General features: G+C 42.7%; 1 pseudogene; it reads right to left on the bottom strand.

Moving 5' to 3' along the window:
• LOC112074609 (Golgi phosphoprotein 3-like) overlaps window positions 1-2,819 on the bottom strand; it is a 50,279-nt pseudogene extending 47,460 nt beyond the window's left edge.
• Window positions 2,820-8,827: the final 6,008 nt, after the last annotated feature.

Raw genomic sequence — 8,827 nt, 5'->3', positions numbered from 1 at the left:
AGTGGGACTGTGTTCATCTCCTGTTAGACTAGTGGGACTGTGTTCATCTCCTGTTAGACTAGTGGGACTGTGTTCATCTCCTGTTAGACTAGTGGACTGTGTTCATCTCATGTTAGACTAGTGGACTGTGTTCATCTCAACACACCTAGTTAAGGAAACAAGAGTCCCACCACACCAGTACTTCACTGTTGTGATGAGACCTGCATCCAAAGCTGTTGGCAATGGACTGTCACCTCAATGCATTGAGCCTCCGGTTCAAATCTTTACTGTGCTCTACTGCAGTGTGTGGGCTCAGCTACAATCAGAGACACAATCATATGATAGTTGCTGAATAAGACATGTTTCCTGGTATAGGACGGAGTTCAGCGCAGCATGGGAGAGGGTTGTGTAACTTTTAAAATATGCATTACGGCACTTCTCTTTCACAGCAGAGCCGCCTCAGCTAGTTACAGTGAGAGATGTCACTCATTTCTGCCACACTGGATTTATTATATTCAGATGGAAATACTTTTGCTCCAGTGAATCTCATACCCAAAGCATCAAGCCTGAAGCATTTCCAGGACTAAAATATATGCTCGATGGAGAATCTCCACTGAAAGTATTTCTTAGACCCGGAGTTTAGAAGCCATGGAAACTTGGAAGTAATGAGAAACATATCCTGACTAAAACAATGACAACAGGAGACCGGAACAAGCATTCCAATTAGAGCAAGATGGGCAACTTTGATGGGGGTGGGGGCCACAAAACAAATCATTAGTCATCATGGGGGGGCTCACATGTCTGCATATCCATACCCACACATGTAGTCAGAGCCAGCCCTAAGAAGAACCTCCTCAACTGCCCAAGGACCCGGTTAGAAGAACCTCCTCAACTGCCCAAGGACCCGGTTAGAAGAACCTCCTCAACTGCCCAAGGACCCGGTTAGAAGAACCTCTCAAACTGCCCAAGGACCCGGTTAGAAGAACCTCCTCAACTGCCCAAGGACCCGGTTAGAAGAACCTCCTCAACTGCCCAAGGACCCGGTTAGAAGAACCTCCTAATTTCAGGCTATTACACGATGATGCTGATAAGCTGTGGGCTCCGATTGCAAATGTATCGAAGCACTTCATCACCAGTAAGTGGCAAGCACTTGTTTGTATCTAACTAGCTATGTGTATTGCATAAAGATGTTGCATAAAGATGTAGTGAGATGTAGCTATCTAAATAACAGCTATAATATTCTTCTGCATTTGGATATTTATGCAAACCCGGAGATTCCACCAAGTAGATGTAGATATCGCCATAGGCTACTTTGAGCCATTTGGTAGGGTTGTCTGCACAGCTGGTCTCCAGGAAGTTGAAAGAACATACATACATACATATATATATATATATATGCAAGCCAACAACAAATCAACGTTTCTAAACACCTAGAACGTTCAAGGGTAGTGAAAAGACGAAGTAGTAACGAGACATATCCAAGACTAGCGAATTAGATCGAGATTAACTTCTCTCGCTAGCCWGCTAACTAACGTCAGTTTACTGGCAAAAAAAAAAAGCTAGGGGGTAAACAAACAGTGACGTAGATATGGCGCGACAGTTTTACTATATTCACTGTCAATGTCAGCAGGTCGAGTAACAGAATTAAGTATCATGCAAATAAGTTATTGTTGTGACAGCCATGTGTCTTTATAACGACACTTGAGGCTGTTGAAAACGTTCATAGAAACAATAGTAGTTTGCTTAGGATGCCGCCAAAAATTTGGGTAATTACACGGGTAATTACATGGGAGTACTCTATTGCTGTACCTTACTCGGGGGCGTGGAAAAAATAAGCCATGCCTCGCCGTGTGTATCTTTAAAAAGGTATCAAGTTAACATCTACGTTAATTTTTTTTTATTATCGCTAATATTAAATGAAAGTTCCTTATGCTTCCAAAACCTTGATCATCAAGGTCTCTTTTTGGCACTAAACTACCTAGTTTAAACCTTGTCAATGTAGCCAGCAAGTCAATGTAAACCTAACTAGCTAACTAAATAGGTAAGTAGTCAGCTGTGCAGTTAACTAGTTAGCATTAACTAGCAATAATTATGTTTACAAAATGTAACTAGTTAACGTTAGCTATCGCCTGTTAGTACATGTTATTTTGACGTCTTTGAATAACGTTACCTAACCAGCTAAATATGGTTTTAGTTACAAAATAAATACACATATACCTCGCGGTCCTTCAATCCCAAGAGTAGTACTTCTTCCATCAACGTGAGTCGAGTTTCTTTGGAGTCTCCCTTCTCTTGCTCCTCTTGTTCTTCCCCGCGGCGGGGCTCGAAGTCTTCATCCCCGGACCCTCTGTCCTTGTCGGCGGCAGCCGTACGAGAGGCCTCGGTCCGTCTCTGCACTAGGCCAGAGCTCCGCTGTGTCAGGGAAGTCATGTCTACAAGTTCCAACAGCAACGACGAAAACCACCCAGCTCMCCTCGGCCTCTCACTACCCCGGCCGTGATTTTAAAACCACTTTAATTTGCCCGATACATACAGCTACGGACTCCCAATTATTGTTTTTATCTCTGGTAATGACAACTATACCACAACCAATGTAGCGACATATAAGCAGTGTTTCCCTCAGCCTCCACTCTCCCCGTCCGCTGGTAGTTTATCCAATATGGCGGTGAGCGATGACGAGAACAGTGGATGTGGCACTTGAGTTGAGCTAGTTGGCGCGTCCCACAGGTAAAGACAGGGGAGGAGAAAAGTASATGTCAATAACAGGGGACAGATTCCCATTTGGCTGACGACAGTCATTGGGTGACTTTCTCCAAAGTGCTAATTTTGTGATGAAATAAAGTCAAATATTTGAACGTTTTCAGGTATGATGTCCCTACTCCCTAGGTCAACCTACAGGTATGCCCCGGCCTAGCGCAACYTATATGGGGAGTATACACTGAGTYCACAAAACATTAGGAACACTTGCTCTTTCCATGACAGACTYATCAGGTGAATGCGATGATCCCTTCTTCTTCGTGACTGGGTTGGCCCGATCGCATCCAACTAAAGGTGCATACACTGCCAACTACTGTGCTAAAGTGACAGGCCAGTCARGGCCTACCTACATTAAATTATCTTCATTATTCCTGTTCCTAAAATAATTAATTYCACCACCCACTAGGCCTACACCTATATACCACTATTTCATAAAAATCACCACCCCATTAACTCTTCTGCAGTAAAATCTCATACACCCAGGTACTTCTCTGCAGTTTCAACCTACACTCCATTAAAACCCACCAGCCCATTCCACTACTGACCCTATCTGTTCCTGCCCATGCTAACAGCCTTGGCATACGGGATGCCACCACTAAACACACCCTGTCACTCTTCTGGAGTCGTATACCCAAATACMTCTCTGCAGCTGCCACCACAACATCTATTCTCTGTGATTTACATTCCATTTCTGTGGTACAGTTGATAACCATGGCTATGAATGGTAAGAAGCCAACCTTACTGAAGCATAACTCACTCATTACCCTACTCACTCTGTACTGGCACAGATCTACTACTCACAGTCATCCTTGACCCATCCTCCTCTACTTTCTTCACTGCCTCAGCATACGACACCTTCTGCACTACTCTGACTCTGGCCACRTCAATCTGCCTCTCTCGCACCGGACACTTCCGATCCCCAGCAACATGAGCACCCCTACAATTGACACACACAACTTCATCCACTGAAACAACACAATCCTCTGTCCCATGCCCTCCTGCACACTTCCCACATCTTGGAATGTCCCTCCTACACACTGCTGCAACATGATCATGAACGTGGCACCTGAAACAGCGCAGTGGATTCGGCACAAAAGCGCTAACAGGATTTTTTCATTTATTTTTCATTTCACCATTATTTAACCAGGTAGGCCAGTTGAGAACCAGTTCTCATTTACAACTGCGACCTGGCCAAAATGAAGCAAAGCAGTGCGACACATGGAATAAACAAATGTACAGTCAATAACACAATAGAAAAGTCTATATACAGTGTGTGCAAATGAAGTAAGATCAGGGAGGTAAGGCAATAAATAGGCCATAGTGGCGAAATAATTACAATTTAGCAATTAAACACTGGAGTGATAGATGTGCAGAAGATGAATGTGCAAGTAGAGATACTGGGGTGTAAAGGAGCAACAACAACAAAAATAACAATATGGGGATGAGGTTACAGATGGGCTATGTACAGGTGCAATGATCTGTAAGCTGCTCTGACAGCTGATGTTTAAAGTTAGTGAGGGATAACTGATAACTGATATATCCTAACATGACTTTGTCTGGTAGAGACTCTGACTCAAAACTCCTAAAGGACTGACATCGGGCTTCACAAACACCAGGAATTTCAATTYCTCKACCTCCACACGTAACACTACCCCAGAAACCCCTCCTTTCACTGACACACTGTTCCTAAGAGCAAAGCAAGAAACAGATCTTGACCCAAGTTGTGTGACACGAAGCGCCTTCTCACTCTGGTCAGAAGTAACACAAACAAATAACCGAAGTCCACTACAGGTTCCCTTCACTGATTCAACTGCACCCAACTCCTTTCTCACCCAGCCTGAAACCACAAATGGATCGGCCAAAAGACAAGGGTTCACTTTCTCCAAAAATGTCACTCGTCCAGATTCTTCTTTATCATGTCATTCTTCCTCAAAACACATCTTCCCACTACACTCGGCTCATCTTCTTTCTCACTGTCCATAACCACGTCTATCTGTTCACCACGCTCTTSCCGCGCCTTCATCCGCTGCATTGCTTGCAGAGCACACACCGATAGTGTTTCTCCAAAGACGAACTTCTGTTCCTTAGCCCACTTTACAAGTCTCTGACTTCTCCAAGCATCCTCCGTCTCCTTTCCGAGCGCCTACAAACTCCTAACTCAACTACCAAGCAACAAACATGGTCACAGCAGCTATGATCCCTTATTGATGTCACTTGTTAAATCCACYTCAATCGGTGCAGATGAAGGATAGACAGGTTAACCTCTCTTGGGTACGGGGGCACTTTTGAAATAGTTTGGAGCACCCTCTGGCCCTGGCCAGGATGAGGAGCCATCCACCTCCTCAGACACACAGGTCTCTTCAGAAATTATCTCTGAGCCTCAGGATGAGGATCCATCCACCTCCTCAGCCACACAGGTCTCTTCAGAAATTATCTCTGAGCCTCAGGATGAGGAGCCATCCACCTCCTCAGCCACACAGGTCTCTTCAGAAATGATCTCGGAGCCTCAGGATGAGGAGTCATCCACCTCCTCAGCCACACAGGTCTCTTCAGAAATGTTGTCTGAGGATGAAGACCCATTTGCTTCCACTTCTCCCCAGCAGGATACTTCAGGTGTGTGCGTGTGTGGGTACACGCACATGTGTTTGTGTGCATCCCTGCATAACATAAACAAAATAAATAATTTCAAATTTGCAAAGATTTGAAGTTTCCATATTGTAGGTAACAACGATTTTTATCATTACTGGGTATGCACAGTGCCTTGCAAAAGTATTCATCCCCCTTGGCGTTTTTTCTTTTTTGTTGCATTACAACCTGTAATTTAAATGTATTTTAATTGGGATTTCATGTAATGGACATACGCAAAATAGTGCAAATTGGTGAAGTGAAAAAATTCGACAAACCCAAAGCTCGAGGAGCGTCGCACAGCATAATACAAATAACAGTCGTACATACTGTATGCTGTTGTTCTATCGCGCGTGCAATGATGTCCGAGGGGGGAAAAACATATTTTGCAGTAACTTCTTTGTTGTTGTTGTAATATCACAAACAGACGTGGCAGTTTCACCATTAAGGATTACAGTTTTAATTTCATTGAAAGTAGGCAGCAGTACCAGATGGTCCATAAGAAAAATAACGTTTTCATATTTTTCTAAATAGCTTCATAACTACGGTAAAAGTGCATAAAGATTGTGGGCGCAGGACATTATCAATGCCTTCTTGAAAAGGACGTGTTATARATGAAAATGGATCACATGTAAAATGCATGTATTCAATATGGACATTTACAGTACATCAATATTTGGGCATCAGTTTCAATATAGTACAACCACCATTTATTGCCACATCCCAACCTTCAAATCAAATTATAATTCTCATAAAAATGAACAGAAGTTTGCCATTAACAGTTAAGATTCTCATCTTGGTTGAGCAGCCACTAGAGTTTTCCTGAACTGACCGTTTTTCAGTCATCAAGCTTATCTACTGTGGGCGAAAACAGTGCTGCTTCCTCCTGACGTTACAGAGCGCAATTATTCTAGTCACCAGCAGAGGGCGCTGCATTGCAATAATAACCAAACATATTGTACATTTTCCTGAAGAGGAAATCATCAAATCAGCCCAGATCAATACAGTCATCAAGCCCAGAGCAATACAGTCATCAAGCCCAGAGAAATACAGTCATCAAGCCCAGATCAATACAGTCATCAAGCCCAGAACAATACAGTCATCAAGCCCAGAGNAAATAAAGTCCACCTGTGTGCAATCTAAGTGTCACATGATCTCAGTATATATACACCTGTTCTGAAAGGCCCCAGAGTCTGCAACACCACTATGCAAGTGGCACCATGAAGACCAAGGAGCTCTCCAAACAGGTCAGGGGCAAAGTTGTGGAGAAGTACAGATCAGGGTTGTTGTTTTTTTTTAAATCAGACATTTTGAACATCCCACGGAGCACCATTAAATCCATTCCTAGCCACCGTGCTTCTACACCTGCATTGCTTGCTGTTTGGGCTCTTAGGTGGAGTTTCTGTACAGCACTTTGAGATATCAGCTGATGTACGAAGGTCTTTATAAATAAATTAGATTTGAGGTATTACAGACTCGGTCAGGGAGAGGTTGAATATGTCAATGAAGACACTTGCCAGTTGGTCCTTGCATGCTTTGAGTACACGTCCTGGTAATCCGTCAGGCCCAGCGGCTTTGTGAATGTTGACCTGTTTAAAGGTATTTTGCACATCGGCTACCGAGAGCGTTATCACAGTCATCCAGAACAGCTGGTGCTCTCGTGCTTCAGTGTTGCTTGCCTCGAAGCAACGTATGCTGATGATTCAACCACATATACATCAGCAACCACAGCTAATGAAGTCACTGAAACCCTTAACAAAGAMTTGCAGTCTGTTTTGGAATGGGTGGCCAGTAATAAACTGGTCCTGAACATCTCTAAAACTAAGAGRATTGTATTTGGTACAAATCATTCCCTAAGTTCTAGAGCTGGTAATGAATGGTGTGGCTGCTGAACAAGTAGGAGGAGGAGACTAAATTACTTGGTGTTACCTTAGATTGAAAGCTTTCATGGTCAAAACATATAGATTCAAGGGTTGTAAAGATGGGGTGAGGTCTGTCCATAATAAAGAGATGCTCCGCTTTTTTGACACCACACTCCAAAAAACAAGTCCTGCAGGCTCTAGTTTTGTCTTATCTTGATTATTGTCCAGTCATGTGGTCAAGTGTTGCTAAGAAAGACCTAGTTTAACTGCAGCTGGCCCAGAACAGAGCGGCATGTTTTGCTCTTCATTGTAATCAGAGGGCTGATATAAATACTATGCATGCCCAGTCTCTCTTGGCTAAGAGTTGAGACTGACTGCATCACTTTTTCTTATTTATAAGAAATATTAATGTGTTGAAAATCCCAAATAGTTTGCATAGTCAACTTACACACAGCTCTGACATACACACTTACCCCACCAGACATGCCACCAGGGGTCTTTTCACAGTCCCCAAATCCAGAACAAATTCAAGAAAGTGTACAGTATTATATAGAGCCCTTATTGCATGGAACTCCTTTCCATCTCATATTGCTCAAATAAACAGCAAACCTGGTTTCAAATAACAGATAAAGCAACACCTCACGGCACAACGTCTCTCCCCAATCTGACCTGGATATTTTGTGTGTGTGTTTTAATATGTAGGCTGTGTGCCGCTTTTAAATGGTTGTAATTCTGTTCTTGAGCTGTTCTTGTCTGCTCATGTTCTGTATTATGTTTCATGTTGTGTGTGGACACCAGGAAGAGACGCTGAGGCTTTCACAACAGCTAACGGGGATCCTAATAAAATACCAAATCTTTTCCAGATACAGAGTACTTAACAAAAATGCCTTGTTCAATTCATTAAGCAATCTTTCGATTTTTGTATTTATGTAATTAAACGATTATTGTTTTTTTTAAACATTTTGTAGAGAGACACATGGATCATCTGACAAGTTAGATATGTTTACAGTATCAGACAGGGATACGATGTGCAATTACTAGGTGTGACAATTTCAGTTTCCGCCATAAGTGCAAAGAAAATAGAAAGTGACTAATTTCAGGAGCAAATATCAGTGCAACTTATTGTTTTTGTATTTCAGCGCTGTCTGGAATCTGCGGAAGGGGGAACCAGCGCCACTGACTGCACCACCACCGTTGTTACTGTTGTCGTCGAGCTCGAGGAGCGTCGCACAGCATAATACAAATAACAGTCGTACTCTGAATGAAGAAAGTGTCAACAATAACACGTTAGTTAAATCTATGGGCTGGTTTGTATGGGGCTTTCTTGTAATGGCCACAAAATACTTGGCTATCACATCTTGCGTACAATCTGTAGCAACATTGGCCAAATAGTATTCTATTGAAGTAAAAAAAAATTTTTTTTTAAAAAGGCAAGTTTTACATGTCTTAAGATGCTGTTGTTCTATCGCGCGTGCAATGATGTCCGAGGGGGAAAAACATATTTTGCAGTAACTTCTTTGTTGTTGTTGTAATATCACAAACAGACGTGGCAGTTTCACCATTAACGATTACAGTTTTAATTTCATTGAAAGTAGGCAGCAGTA

The sequence above is a fragment of the Salvelinus sp. IW2-2015 genome, unplaced genomic scaffold (assembly GCF_002910315.2).
Source record: "Salvelinus sp. IW2-2015 unplaced genomic scaffold, ASM291031v2 Un_scaffold2715, whole genome shotgun sequence".
NCBI classification, from domain to species: Eukaryota; Metazoa; Chordata; class Actinopteri; order Salmoniformes; family Salmonidae; genus Salvelinus; species Salvelinus sp. IW2-2015.
This window is presented reverse-complemented; position numbering and strand designations above follow the sequence as displayed.